This window comes from Rhincodon typus, chromosome 10 (assembly GCF_021869965.1).
Source record: "Rhincodon typus isolate 14 chromosome 10, sRhiTyp1.1, whole genome shotgun sequence".
In the NCBI taxonomy this organism is placed as follows: domain Eukaryota; kingdom Metazoa; phylum Chordata; class Chondrichthyes; order Orectolobiformes; family Rhincodontidae; genus Rhincodon; species Rhincodon typus.
Window position 1 is genome coordinate 29,563,465 of NC_063341.1, and position 16,637 is coordinate 29,580,101.

Consider the following 16,637-nt stretch of genomic DNA (forward strand, 5'->3'; position numbering starts at 1 on the left):
TCACCCATTACCCTTGTGCTTGCTGGCTGACATTGGCATCTGATTAAACAATGCCTTGAATTTCAAAGTCTCATCTTTATTTTCAAGTCACCCCATGGTTTCACCCTTTGCTGTCTCTGTAATTCCCTACAATCTTCCAAGATAATTCTGACCATTTCCTTTTAGCCTCTTGAGCACTGCAAACATTGATGCCTGCAGCTATTAAAACCAAGACCCTAGACTCTGGAGTACCCAAACCACCGCCAACTTTACACCTGCCTTCATCCGCTGGCACTCTCATTAAAAATGATCTCTTTGGCGAGTTTTAGTCTGTTTTAATATCTGTGTGAGCCTAAGACATTTTACTTGGTGAAATGCAATTTTTTGCCATTTTTGGTACTGTTGAAGTAAGTTGCTTAACAGGTAAGTTGGACCAAACTTACTTTTTAATTTTCTGCCCTTGCCATGACTTTTCCAAGCCACATTCCAACCATTCCAACTAAAGCCATGAAGATAGACTTTTCCATTTTTACCTTCTCCAGAACAGATTTAATTCAATGTTACCAAATGCAATAAACTGGCATCCAGGGAATCTTGTTTCAGGGAATTCGTTCACTGTAGCACGGCAGTCTGGATTGAAGTTTCAGTGCCTCCTATCACTGCATTATTCAGCAATTCAAATGTTAAAAATCATGTTCAGAATAAAATTCTTTGAAAATTTCCAAGTACATAATTATTTTGTCCAATATTTGTAAAATTAACATATTAAATGTAGCTAGATAACACCAAAAATGCATATTCTACTTGACATCCAAAATATTGGTCTTTGATTGAGCTGAAGTGTAGAAATGCTATGATCTGTATGATTTACAGCAGCTATTTAGAGTAAAACAGATGTCATTATTGCTTCAGAACTCAGGGTGTTTTCATAACCAGGGATAAAAGGAAAATCTGTGCAAGTTGGAAATTTGAAATATAAACTGAAAAGGCAAAGCAGGTTAATCAACATCTGAAAATTTACCTTCCTCTTTCAGTTGCTGATCATCCTGCTGTTAGTATTGAGTACTTTACTGTCAATACTCGATATCTCATGACATTTCATTATTTACGGGTAAAAAGTAGGGATTGTACTGGTTTTTCCCATTATACCAACTGCAAGGCCCATTATTAAAGGCTAATGTTTTGCATTGCAAGGACACCTAAAAATAAAATCTGGATTGGGACATTTTTCAGGCTCCTGGGCAAACAGCCGATATTAAACTAATGAAGGCCATAGCATGTGTGTAGGACCCCTCACAGAGGATGCAATCCTGAGTGGATTGGAGATAGGACTCCCACAACTCTGGTTGTGGATTTTGCTCAATAAGCTGTCTTCACTGAGTAAGTCAGATTACTACAAGTTTCTAATTGATCTGCAGCCAGGAGGGGCAGGAACATTCCTCCTGGCTCCACAGTACTCCTGGCAGAGAAGACAGCATGTTTTGTTTTACATTGAATAGCTGTATTTATGCAACCTAATACCTTACTTGCTTTGGCTCCAGTTGGCCAACATTGGTCATGAAACTCTCATGAAGAGAGTTACAGATAACGACAACAAAATCACTTTCTCTGTTGACTGATTGTAATTCTGCAGCATAACTTGTGTAAATGCACTCTTTATTGGCCCTGTCCCAATGCAATATGGTGTATTTATCTAAAATAGTGCCATTTGTCAGAGTTTGATCCATTTTCCCAGTACTTCATTTTCAGATGTCCCAACACTCAAATAATTTTTGAACTCATAGCATTGTATAGCACAGAAGGAGACCATTCAGCCCATCATGCCCATGCTTTGAAAGAGCAGCCCATTTATTTGCATTTCAAAAGCATCCGTGAACAGGCAGATGACTCCTCCAACATCTATCATTTACGGAAATGGTAAAAGCAACTGTACCTTGAGAACAGCATGATTAACTAGCTTTCAAACACATCCAAAACTATTATCCACAACTTTTTGCCTCTGGATATGTAACCAATTTACAATCCTTTGTAACAGCTCTCCACTGATACCACAAAATTCTGTCTTGTTGATGGGGCACCTCAAAGTCATTTTGGAAATCCAAATATGCAATATCTGCAGGATGTCATTTTTCTTCTTGCCTTGTAACTTCCTCAAAATAATCTAATAGATTACTTAAATAAAACTCTATAATGAAGGAACCAACATTAAATTGTTAATAAATTTAAGTCTAATTATATTATCATTACATTCCTCTTTAATAATTTAGACTGGAAGAGTTATCATTCGGTATAGTAACAAGGTGGATTTGGTACAATCTATAAGAATACTTAATTAAACTTAAACAACATTGATAGCTTCTTGTAAACGTGACAGGAATATTAACATTGTGAAGGTTATTGTACTATCATCTAGAGAAGTAGCTGCAGGTAGTTTGTGGTTAATAAAGAGACTGAGACAGACATTATTATCGGAGACTTCAGTGCATTTTTTAATAAAACGTTGATGTGTAGTCAGCATTTTCACTATATAGTAGGCGTTGGAATGTCCTTTTCAAGCTGACTACATATTTTTTAAGGCATAGGTCAAACATGGGCAAGAAAACTTCTGTTTATTACCTTCCATCACTGGCCTTAGCTGATATGCTACTCCACATTGAACATGACTTGGAAGAAACTGCTGAAGACAGCAAGGATACAGGATGTGCACGGGATTGAACTTCAATGTCTGTCATCAACAGTGGCTCACTAGACCCAACACTGTCCAAATTGATTGAATCTTGAAGGACTTAGCTATCAGACTGGACCAACAGCAGATGGTCAGAGAACCAGCAAGTGGAGAAAAAATTTATGAACTTATCCTGAATAATCTACCTGTTGAAGATGCATCAGTCCATGAACTGTATTGGTAGGTGTGACAAAGACACATTTAATGTGGAAACAAATTTCTGTCTTCAAACCGAGGACATCCTCCATCATGTTTTGTGGCACTACCACCATGCTAAATGGGATGGATTCAGAACAGATCTATTAGCACCAAAGTGGACAATCATGAGGCATTGCGTGCCAACAGCAGCAGCAGCAGAACTGTACTCAATTATACTTTGTAACCTCATGTTGCTAATTCTACCATTAATATCAAGCCTTGGGACCAATTTTGGTTAAATGAAGAGCACAGCAGAGCAGGTAGAAGCAATAAAGTTAAACAATCACAGATCCAAATGAAAGGTCTGAAATCCTGACAATCCAGTCTTGAATAGTGATAGACGATTAAACAACGAACAAAAGGAGGAGGCACAATGAACTTCCCTAGCATCACTGCAGGAAAAGTTCAGTATGAGAGGATGATTTGTAGTCATCTTCAGCCAGAAGTGCAGAGTGTATGATCTATCTCAGTCTCCACCTGAGATCCCCACCCTCATGAAAACAAGATTTCAGCCAATTTGATTCACTGCGTGATGATGCCAAGAAATAGTTGACTTCAGCAAAGGCTGTGGTCCTGACGACACCTGTCTGTAAAGGTGAAAATGTCTTCTGCTGAACTAGCTCCACCTCTAGGCAGATTGTTTCAGTACAGCCAATGAAAGTAGGACAAATCCTACTACAGCTCATCTGCAATCAGCAGCAAAGTGATGGAAAGGGTCATCGACAGTGCTGCTAAGCGTTGATGCTTGATTCAGGTTCTGTCAGCTCCAAAACTCATTGTAGACGTGTTTGAATCAATCTGTTGAGAGATGATATGACACATCTCTGGAGCAGATGTTGGTACAAGAGCTACAGTTTCTAAATCTGATTACTACAACTTTAATGCCAACATCTGACCCATAGTATGGAATTAGCAACTTATAGGCCAGGCAAGTTATGAATGGGATGTTGAATCATAGAAAATTGCAGAATTACAGAAATGTACGACACAGGAGGCAATTTGATAAAATGCCATTCAGCATAATCTCACTTTCCAGATCTCTGTTCATAAGGCTGCAGCCCATGTCACCTCATTGCATATCCAAGAATTTTTTAAATGTGTCGAAGGACGTCTGCCTTCACTTTCCTTTCGAGCAGTGAGTTCCAGAATCCAATCAGTAATTACTTTGAATCTATGCCTCTGGTTTTGGACCTCACTGTTATGGGAAGAAGTCCTTCATAACCACGCTATGTCCACATCTCTATTGAAACTTCCCCTTAGCCTCTTCAGTTCCAAAGTAATCAACTACACCCAATTATAATTAAAATTCGCCTACCCTGAATATTTCATTGTTCATTTCCTCTATACTCACATCATCTAAAGTTTTAAACAATGAAGCAAAGAATCTCATAAGCATTCCTCAACACCTTATCTCTCTGCCCTACCAACTTCAGGGACCTGTCAACATTCACAGCAAGGTCCCTTTGTACCAATCTAGTAACTTTCGTAGCAATATCCAAAATACCAGTGTTTTTAAGTCCAATTTGATCGCTTATCACATCAGCTTTGACCTCCAAGCCTTGAAATTGATGCCAAGTAGGATACCCTACTCATGAGGTTTGTGGTCTTTGCTAGGCCAGACCCAAAGGTGTTTTAACCCTACAATGAATCAGGTTTTACCTGATCTGGAAGTGCTGAATGTTCACATCCTGGGAGAAATCTTATCACCCAGCAATGTCTAAAGCTGCCATAGGGAGCCCACCTCTGGAGAAATCTCCTTACCAGAGATCCAACAATTCCACATTTCCCTGAACCTACCCTAGCTCCAAAGCTGCTTCCTCAGGACTGCAAAGATCCATCGTTTACATCCTGGATGGAAGTTTCACTGTTCCACAACACTCACTGTCCTGGAATTGTTGAGGACACAATTCACAAAAAACATTAGTTTTTAAAATTGCCACTGGAGTCTTCAACCGTGAATACTCTAACTAGATTCATGAATGACGTAACTGGCATGAAGCGCTGTCTTGAATTGTTTCCATCAATTGGATGCGAATGTGATAATCATCCGTCACATGATATCGCTAATTATATGGTGCTGGGAATGTGAAGCACAAGGCAGTGGTGCTGCGGTGAAAGTATTATTCCCCTTGCCTCTGCAACACGTTTGCTGGTCAACATTGACTTATTAATGCAGAACGTTCCCAGATGCCCCACAGGTCCAGAACTTTCTCAAGTGGTTTTAACTGTTACAATATTAAGCATTTGGACATCAGGGAACTGCTTATCTGATTTTTTTTTTGTCAAAGTGTCACGTTTGTATTTAGGGCATGTCATTCTCTGATTCCATTTCTTTGATTGGAAAGTTTTTTTTCCCCAGTCTCCTCTCTTGATGGATCAGATTTAGCACTGATATTCAATTCCAGATACACCATTTGTTCTCCATTATCTTGTACAAATGATGATTCCTTATCTATTCCATTCAATAATGGGAATATGTCCTGGCTGAGTCAGCCATGTCCCTATCCAACCTTCACTATCCCACCAGTACTGGGCAGCAATCAGGAACCAGCTCATGTTTCTTTCTTTCTCTAGTGCAGAGATGCTATTCCAGTTGGTTAATCCCCACTTATACCCCAGCTGAGCTCAGACCAAGAATTTAAACTGAGGCTTGCCAATGTTGTAGTACCATACGGTATAACAGAGAAAAGAGTAGTAACAGGAATTGATTGTATATGCAGCACTACTGACCACATCACTTGTTGGATTTCTGATGGGAGAGGTGTCAAATGGACATTATGATGCATAGCAGACGGTTGAAGGGGAAATTGGAGGTGGAAATCATTCATGTTCAATCAATTCTGCAGGCTACTTGTGACTGGAAGCCAGCCACTTTATAACAATAATGTTGAAGAAGACAAAGAAAAATAATCACTGCATGGTGTCTCTGTCGGCATCTTGTTGCCAGTCTGTAAATGCCAATCAGGACAGGTATGATCTTGACACACTTCTGGGGCAAATATTTTGCCCTGAACCTTCCAAATCCCCTTCCATCGATCTTCAGTATGCACATATACCTGCAGTTTATAGCATCAAAAATTAATCCTTATATTGGCAACCACACAAATGAGTTTCTGTTCTGGTAGATGCAACTTGACTCTGAGCAGAATCTTACAGGGGTCTGAGCAATGTGGAAAATGGCAAGATTTGTGGCAGAATCAGGCAACAAGAGTCCGACGAGGCCTATCTCAACATCAGGATCACCCTTGCTCTATCTTGTACGCCTTCCACAAGTGGCATAGCGAAGTTCTCTTTCGGCAGTGGTGAGATGCCAATTACTGGAGATTAATGCTTGTAAAGTCCCTTGTTAACTTACCTCATTTATAGTCAGCCCTGCATCTTACCAAACTCACCAAGTCAGCTTGTCATGGGGAAAACTCGACGAGGAAACCAGAGTGGTTAGCTAGTGGATTCAGCTCACCACTTACCCTGAACAACATTCATACTACCTGTGCCCAATCAACAGCCCCAGACACGATCAACGGACATGAGCCAAATTCAATTCTCCTCATCGACATTGGCATCTTCCCACTTTATCGTGACCATCCAGGCATCACTCCTATGCACTGGCAATGCACTCTGGGAGCACAGACCTACATTACAGGGCGCAACAGTAACTCGCATTGAAAAGTTGCAGCAGGGATATTTTTCACTTGGGTACGGGTATCCAGCTCACCGACCAGACCAAGCTGCATCTCGGGGCTGCTCATTTGCTCTCTTGGCACTCACTCACTTAGCACAGTGACTGCTGCACCTCCCTGTAACAACTATACTTTAATGCACAGAGGGAGCCAAAAATTAAGGAGCTCAGACAAGGACAACCGAAGGTGCCAAGTGTATGCATTGCTCTCTCTGCCTCTGAATGGCGCAGTAGGCACTTGGTACAGACCTCCATCCTTTGGCTCTCATGGGTGATCATAATGTGACGCCAGAACGTGTGAAAATGTTTTTAGACTGTACACAGACAGACTCTCAAACACATCCATGAAAGATAACATCAGGAATATTTATGCAACAACTGATATTTACAAACAGGCCTTTTTCACCCATGTCACCAAAGTGCCCTCAATAGGTTTTCCTTTTCCTCTCCCTCTCACTGTGTTTTAGTTTACTGTCCTGTACCACAACTGGGGTGGAGGGAACCTGCTCTTCGTGGAGCTGTTGCGGTCCTGGAGGTTTGCTCGGGCAAGCCAATGGCACTTGTGCCTTGGCAGGCCAGATGTGACAAGAGTCCTCTTGCCAGAGAGGAGCTGACCCACCTTGGCTTGAACTTCCAAGGGTCAGAGGGGTCAGGCAGAATGGAGGCGGAGGGTCCAGCTACCTCTACAATGTGCTGAGTGGAAACTCACGAGGGGTCTGTCTGTGGCTGCACACTCAGATGACGGCTTCCTAGCACCCACCCCATCTCCCTGAGAGGACAGCGCTCCTGGACTCGGCTCAAGATGCCCTGCCTCTCTGTTCTGAGGAGCAGTGGTTGGGGTGATGGAGTGCAGGTTTGTGCACATTGCTACCAACACCTCAGGGGGCTGGACCTGGCTCTCTATGGCAGGCATTAATCTGTCCATGGTGGCAGCCAAAGAGTTGCATTATTTGCTTCTCTCATGCAGCCTCCGAGAAACAAGGGCCATTGCCTCTGACATACCTGTCCACCACCTCTGTTCCTCCCTGTGCTTGTGGATAAAGTCCCAGACTACTGACCCCACTGGGTCTGCTCCTCTCCTGTCTGAGGCTGAGCAATGAAGGACAATATTCCATTTGCCTTCTTAATTACCTGCTGCACCTGCAAACCAACTTTTGTGATTCATGCACATGGACACCTAGGTCCCTCTGCACAGTAGCATGCTGCAATTTTAACTTACCCACAGGGGCTAGCCAGGTCTTGCCCTGTGAAGGCCAGGATTATATTCTCATTGGGAGTGAGGACGTTGTGCATCTCACTGCCTGTGCAGGCTCTCTCTAACCTGTTATGAGATGTCTTCTTTTAAAATGGGAAAAAGAGGGTGGCTATGAGTAAGTTTACCATGGGTGGCACATCAGTTAGTGCTAGTGCATGTGGGGAAACAGTGGAATGATGTACCGAAGGACTGAAGAGGCAGCACAGAGGGCATACAGGTTTAGTGATGTGGGAGGGGAATGTGGGTGAGGTGGTGAGGCATGAGCCATGGTGGGAGGTAGGTGCAGAAGTAGAGATAGAGTTGTGTGTGTGAAGTAGTAGAGAGAAGAGTGTGGCAGTTACTCTCACAAAGCAGGGAAGGATGTTGACCTTTTTGCAAAGCTGGCAATTTCTCTGCTCCCGGGAACTAGCACTGACTTGGGTGGTAACCTCAGACCAGGGTGGCAAGGTCTGGTGATATGGCCCCCTCTAGCGATCCTCCAAGAAGAGGACACCTCTTTGTTCCAGCACCCACTTGACCATGACCTCCAATTGGAGAATGGCAGTGACATCTTCCCCATTCTCTGAAATCTTGTGCAAATGTCCTTGCACATGCAGGACAGCTTCTGAATGCCACTCCAGTGTGTGCACAGTCTCCTCTTAAAGATGGTGCCAATGTAAGTGATACTGGTGTTTTGGCAGATATCTGCTGAGTTGCCATGTCATGCATGGTAAGATAGGGCAAAAATCAGATGAGAGAGAGACGCCACAGTGTAATTAATGTGCCGAATTTGGTAAGTTAGGGTACGACAACTTGCTGTGTGAAAATCCCTCCCAAGGACTCAACACAACACAGACTCATCCTAAAATGTGTGAGATTCAGCCTGCTGTCATGACTCGCTATTGTGATGGTCTATCAGAGCTTAATGAGACAGTGTTGAGTAAGTCATATGAGTAAATTTTGCAATGTACCACTCCCAAATTTGCAGTTTCGTTACCACGTTAAAGTCATGGGCTAAACTTGCTGGACCCAAATTTGACTGCCTCAGTGCGACTCTGTGCAAAGCACAAGCCCATATAAAAATTATGTGCTGTTTGGGACCTGTCCAATTAAACCAGGCCTCTTAAAGTGAGGAGGTTTATTTTTGTCATTTTTTAATTTTCTTTGGCTGCATTTTGCTTTTTTGTATTCATTAGTTTTGCTGATGAGGCCTGTAATTTTATATTTTTTTAATCACCAGTATATTTCTTCATACTATTGTTTCCTGCTTGCTTTGATGTTATGGCTTACAATCTCAGCAATCTTGACAAACTGTTATATATGTGATCCAACAGCTGACATAACAAATCCCCATTTCTTTTTGCACAATCGGGTAAATACCATCAGGGCCAGTTGCCAATTTGCCTTAAAAGTCCTAATCCTTGTCAGAACTAATTCCGTAGCAACTTCAATGCACTTTACTGGAGTGTCATTGCTTCGGTTAACATCAGCAATAACGTGCCGCGGAGTTTTGTCAACTTGGAAGAAGGCCATTTGGTCTGTTATGTCTGTTCTAGCTCTCCAAATGTCCGGCTCACTTGGTGCTGCACTCCTCCCTTCTCCCTGTAACCCTGTGGATTCTTCCTTTTTAGATAACAATCTAATTCCTTGTTAAATGCCTCAATGGAACCTGCCTCCATCCCAGTCAGGCAGTGCATTCTAAATCTTAACTACTCACTGTACAAAAATGTTTCTCCTCATGTCATGATGGCTCCTTTTACCACCTGAATTAATAAAACAAAGATGTAGTCATTCACACCTTGGCTATTTCTCGAAACTCTGTCCAAATCTGCTGTGCAAATTTTATCAAAGGTCCTATGTAGTCCCTGATTACAGTCTGACTCTGAGCTGAAATGAAGAAAGCCTCCCTATAATTGCCATACCTATTGACAGTCCTCATCCCTATTGCTTTTTTGCCCAATCCAATAGTAGATGTTTGTATTACTTTCAGTTAGCCTCTACCTATCCTATTACCTTGGGAGCTAATCTCCATTAATATGATAAAGTATTTCTGTTTTACTTAATTTGATCTCATGCTACACTATTAAGGCATATTATCAAGCATTTTCTTTTTTTTTTGATCTAATCGATACAGATGATTTTGTTGGTCTTATGTGCTCCATTTATTAACTCATTGATAATATCCCTCCTCTGTTTCATCCCACACCTAACCTTGCTCAAATTGCTTCATTTTTGTGCATTGTGTTTTCTTAAAATCAGGCATTTACATTAGATTATTTCAGCAGTAACTTGGCTAAACAAATTAAGTCTGACAGTATTATGATTTTGTCCCCAGTTGCCCTCACACGCATTTTACTGTTCTGTAACTTCTTACAGGGTGCTCTGTAGAAGTTTGGACCCTGCATAACAGAAAGGATATACAAGCTGTGAAGCAGCATGGATTCAGTGGAATGTTACTAGGAGGAAGAATGATTATTATGAAGATACAGTTGAGAAGTTTGGTATTTTTTTCTATTGAAAGTGTTTACAAGATTTTGACAGGCTGTGGTAAGGTAGATATTGATAAATTGTTTCTAATGGTTGGCGAGATTGTATTAAACAGCACAAATTTAAGATAATCAAAAATTGAATTAAATTGTAGGAAATAAAACTAATCTTTACAGGAAAAATGAATAGAATATAGAATTGTCAAGTTGAAGAGATGTGTTAAAGTAAAAACCATAAATTCTTTTGAAATGAATTACTTGATTTTATAAAAGAATAATTAAATTGTATGGAGAGTAGGAAGGATGGGATGAATCAGCTTGGCTGATATGGAGAAAACCATCACCACAAATTGATGGCCCAAACGGCCTGTTTCTGCGCTGTAACATTCTATAATTCCAAAGTGGAAGACACATTCCATTCCCAGTGTTAAAATCTTTGATAAGATTCATTTTAGCTCATTCATCTGAAATTGGTCACCCTTTACAACATCTAACTGTTCAGCGACTCCAAAGTTTTGATCTCTGCTATCCTGACTGGAACTTTGCACTCTTCAAAAGATAATTTTCAGCATCTAGGGGGTACAACTATAGCAACTATTAAAAATACCAAGCTACGTTCCAAAGCCATAGTGCAAACAGAGCACTTGGATTCATTCCCAAAGTGATATGATTGATAAGTGGGAATTTACATTAAACTTTTTTTGGATCTTTGTTAGACCATGCTCTGTGGTTTCCAAATTATAAAATCATACAGAGACACTTCAGAAGATGCATAAATATTTGCAAGGACTATGTCAGAAGTCAGAGTGCTGGACTATCCAGAAAGAGAAACCAGATTGGAACTCTTTAGTCTCAAGAAGGCTGAGGGCAGATGTAACAGAGGTTTTTTGAAGTATGAAGAGATTTGATAAGGTAGACTTGGACAAGATGTTTCTACTTGTTAGGAAATTCAAAACTACAGACCATAAATATGTAACAGTCACTAACTAATTCAGGAGAAACAGCTTAATCCAGGTACTAACCAGAATGTGGAACTTGCTCCCACATAGAATAATTGAAGTTAAATAGCACAATACTTGTCAGAGAAAGCTAGATATATAAATGAATAAGAACAGGATAGAAAGACATGCTGATAGGATTAGAAAGGGTTAGGTGGTAGGAGACTTGTGTTTAGCATAAACACCAGAATGTACTACTTGAGCTGGTCTACATATTTCTCTGCTGTAGCATTTCTGACACCAGCTTAAATACGCCTTTAGCAAATTCTTCTGGAGCCTTCTTGATCCACTGTTGAACTTTGAGTGTGTAATATTCAGTACACGCTGAAAAAGTTGTTTCAGAACGTCTTGAAGTGTGCTTTCTACAGACAATGTCCCTTTTACAGCAACGGTAGTACCTATTTAAGGTGCCAGTGACAAACTAAATGAAAAAAGCATATTTTAAACATTTCGTACTCCTTTCTGATGCCATCCTGTGTGGATTTATGTTACTTAATTATATTAGCAGTGTACAGGAGCATGTAAACAACTTTAAATGAAAATAAATTGAGATCATTAACTGAGCAGTAAATCAGATACACTGCTCAACTCCTTTCTCAAAACTATGCATTAATCTGTTGCTCAAGAATGTAATATTTAAAATATTTTGTCCTCCTTTATGTAAGGTGCTAACTCCTGCTGCACACAGTATCTGCTGTTTGCCATCCTTTAGTTATGAACCAAGACGGTGAGTGTTGGAAACTGCATTACAATAGTGGGCATCATAATCTCAATCATGTTCTCACTCAGCATAAACACATGCATTTTTCTAAACAATTGTGATTAGTAACAGGATCTTTAAGCCTGCCCCAAACCTAGGGCACTGGGGCCAATTCTACCAGACCAACTGCTTCTGTACTGAACTCAACTAACTTGGTACAGGCCAGATAAAGTTTATGTTGCTGGTAGAACTTATGAAATGCAGCAAGCAATTTGAGCACAGCAAACTCCAATAAACAGCATTTTGATAAATGAGCTGGTAATATGTTTTAGAGATGTTGCATGGGAGATAAATATTAGTCAGAAGATGATGGAACCTCGTTTGCTGTTCTTTGCTATCGTGTCATGGAACCTTTAACTTCCAACTAACACAGACGAGACCTTTGTTGATTTTCTCATTTGAAAGATGGTGATTCCACGCATGCAGCATTCCCTCTGCTGCATTCAGATGTGAGCCTACGTGCTGGGCTCAATAACCCAGAGTAGGACTTAAAGCTTCTGACTCAGAGTATGAATAGTGCCTACTGAGCCAAAGCTGATACTATGGAAGAGTCATTGAGTACCACTGTGATTTCACAGATTTAGTATCAATGGTAAGTAAACCAATGGAATGATTGAGGAGTCAACCTGAGGAATAACCGTATAGTAGTAACCGAATTAGAACCAGGCAGCATGGATTTAGAAATGGAGATTGGCTTTCAGTGTCATTTTCCCCTGCATCCTTTCTAGTGCAATCACATTTTTCTGATAGTGCGTACTGGATAGTACTCAATGGAACCTGTCTCCATCACACGTCAGGCAGTGCATTCTAAATCTTAACTACTCACTGTACAAAAATGTTTCTCCTCACGTCATCATGGCTCCTTTTACCACCTGAATTAATAAAACAAAGATGTAGTCATTTGCACCTTGGCTATTTCAGTGTCATTTTCCCCTGCATCCTTTCTACTGCAATCACATTTTTCTGATAGTGCGATGACTAAAGTTTCATGCAAATTCTCCAGCTGTGGCCTAGCCACTGTTTTATACAGTGCTAACAAAACCCACCAGCTTTTATGTTCTATACCTTAGCTAATAAATGTTAAGTATTTTGTATGCCTTTTTAACTGCTTCACCTGCCTGGTCATCTATCTTCATGTGTTCCTCTGCACATCTCAGTATCCTCTCATTTATTCTGTATTTCCTTGCTTTGTTGGCCTTCCCCAAATGCATTACTTCATGCTGATTCAAACTGATCTCCATTTGCCACTGTTCTGCCTACCTGACTAGTATATTGTGATAAATTATATTCTTTTTGATTGCACTTTGTTACTGTCAAAGTCAACATTCAATGAATGTTGTAACATTGAGACAACAGCCTGTTCCAAGGAGTTGACTAAAGAAACCTGCTGAATTGTTTCTAACACTGACCCAGACACCATCTAAAACCTATATAATTGTCCATAATACCGCCTTGGTTAAATTTGTCATGACAGGGGAGGAATGGGATTGAAAAGAAGTCAGTGCATTCCTCTAACCTTAGTGGTAACATTATTGATGTCTTCCTGAAGTTTACAGCTATTTTGTTCATCATCAATCATAGGTTAAATTTTTGCATTGTCTGCAAACTCCTTGCTCACACCCCCTACATTCAAATCCAAATTATTGATATACACCACAAAAAGCATGGCACCCAGTATTGAGCCTTGTTAAACTCCTTGGAAACAGCCTTCCAATGACAAAAATATCTAATGGCAGTTACCATTTTCCTTCTCGCTCAGTACACTTTGGATCCAATCTGTCACTTTGTCTTGGAACCCACTTTTGTGACCAGTCTGCCATGTCAAACGTTATTGAAAGCCTCATTAATATCTCTATGGACTACATCAAGTGCACTCTTCTTGGTCTTCCTTGCTACTTCCTATAAAAAGTTCAATCATGTAATTTCGGAAAAGCCTTCTGTTATGATCCCAGCTGATGGCAATAACGGACAACTCAGATCTCAGGGTGAAACCTAGCTTGATGGACCATAAGTTTTATCTTTGCAATTTAGTTACTGTGATGGTCAATCATTGAACATATCCACAAGATGCTGTTAATGTACTTTTAACAAAAGAACATACGCTTATTATACAAAACAAAGGAATAACTAAATGGCAATTTGGAACAGCAAAAACAAAGATTCAACCATTTTCCCACCAAATCATTTACCCGAAAGAAATATCACTTCTTTCTTTAGTCTTTAATTTCTTACACAACTGACAAAGTCATGAGTCATGTTTTTTCAGCAAATTTCTGCACATTCACCTGATCTGATTCACTATGTTATCGTTTTACCACACAATACGCAGAGAGAAGCTAACTCATTGGAATTCTATAAAAAAGCTCAGGGCTTTTCCTAGCCTTGTTTACTTGGACTCCCAAATAATTGTAAGACATCTTTCCAGCTCTGATGGCCTAGAGACTGCCAAAACTAAACTCCCCTCCTGCTTGTATGGATCTTTTCTCTATGAACTGGATTTCTTGTGTCCCTCTTGATCTGTTTTTCTCTCTCTGGGTCATAAACGTTTAATTAGTAAACACTTCAGCAATGGTCTCAACAGTTAGCTTGCATGGGAATTTAGTTTAAATCACATTATTTTTTGGAAAGGCTGTTTTGACCCAATGCTAAAAAATGTTTCAGGTCCTTAAAAAAGAAACAAGTCACCGACACAAAACTGAAAATCAAAAAACCATTTACCTCTACTTTGAATCCAAATTCCCAAACAATATTAATGCTGGTATATTATGAACTTTCATCGCACTTCCATTAGGAAATTCATGCTAACTGACCTTGGTTAATCTGTGTCTTTCTGAATGCAAATTTATCTTGTCCATCAGAACTTCTTCCAGTTATTTTCACATCGCTGACATAAAGCTGACTGGCCTGTAATGACTTGTTCTATCCCTTTATAAACCATGGTACAATATTAACTGTCCTCGAGTGCTCTGGCTTTATGCCTGTAACCAGAGGAGATGGGAAAATACTGGTCAGAGTTTCTCCTCTTGCTTCACTTAACAGTAAATGATACATTTCACTAGACCTGGGGACATATCCACTTTCAAAGACATTAAACTTTGAATTCATCCTTTGTCAATATGTTAATTTAATATTTCACACTCACCATCTCCCTGATAGCAATGTCTATATTATCATCCCCTTTTATGAAACTAGATGCAAAGTATTCATTAAGAACTGTACCAATATCCTCCACCTCCACACATAGGTTGTTGTATGATCTCTAAAACGCCCAGCACTTTCTTTAGTATCCTCTTGATCTTTATGTACACATATAAAAAAAACTTTTCATTTTCCTTGATTTTACTTGCCAATACTTTTAATGTCCCCTCTTTGCTTTCCTAATTTCCATCTAATTTCAAACCTGGATTTTTATACCTCTCTAGGTTTTTTTGTAGTATTGAGCTCTTGGTATAACTACAGAAGAACATAAGAAATAGGAGCAGGAGTAGGCCATCTGGCTCAATGAGCCTGCTCCGCCATTCAATAAGATCATGGCTGATCTTTTTGTGGACTCAGCTCCACTTACCCGCCTGCTCACCATAACCCTTAATTCCTTTACTGTTCAAAAATCTATTTTTGCCTTAAAGACATTCAACAAAGTAGCCTCAACTACTTCACTAGGCAGAGAGTTCCACAGATTTGAAACACTTTGTGTGAAGAAGTTCCTCTGCAGCTCAGTTCTAAATCTGGTCCACCTTATTTTGAGGCTATGCCCCCTTGTTCTGTTTTCACCTGCCAGTGGAAACAACCTCCCTGCTTCTATCTTGTCTATTCCCTTCATAATTTTATATGTTTCTATAAGATCCCACCTCATTTTTCTAAATTCCAATGAATATACTCCCAGTCTACTCAATCTCTCCTCACTAACCAACCCTCTCAACTCCGCAGTTAACCCAGTGATATGTCATAACCTTCCCTCCTTTCCTTTATCCTTTCCTTTTTCTGGATTTTTAGACCCAACTTTTTTATTTAAGAGAATACATTTGATTTGAATGCTCACTATCTTTCCTTGAATGTCTCCCACTGACCTGGCACTGATTTAAAGCACTGGCCTTCAATTCCATTACATTTAAATCGCATCTCATTTTATTAAAAGTAACTTTCCCTCAACTGAAAACTATTTGTTAATTCCTGGTCTATCATTTTCCTTTTCTATAATGATCCTCAATATATCTGAATTATGATCAGAATCAGAATCAGAATAGCATTCATTGTCACGTGGACTCAAATGAGTGCAGTGAAAAGTGTGTAATGTTGCCTCTTGGCATCATCTTAGGTACAGATACCTAAAGTGTTGTCACAGAATTAAAGAAAAGGTTAAAGTGGGAACAGAGTTTAAAAAGTCCAGAGTGATAACAAAAGTGACCTCAAGTATTTAAGTTCCAGTCACTCTCCAACATGAGTCCGTGCCTGCCGGCCCCAGAACATCAGACCATGCTGCCTCCACGTGTCGGCCTCTGTCCAGGACTCGTTCGGTCACCACTCTGGCTCTGGCCTCCTCCGCTGCCACCGCGGGACTCGGCCCGTGCGCACTCTGTC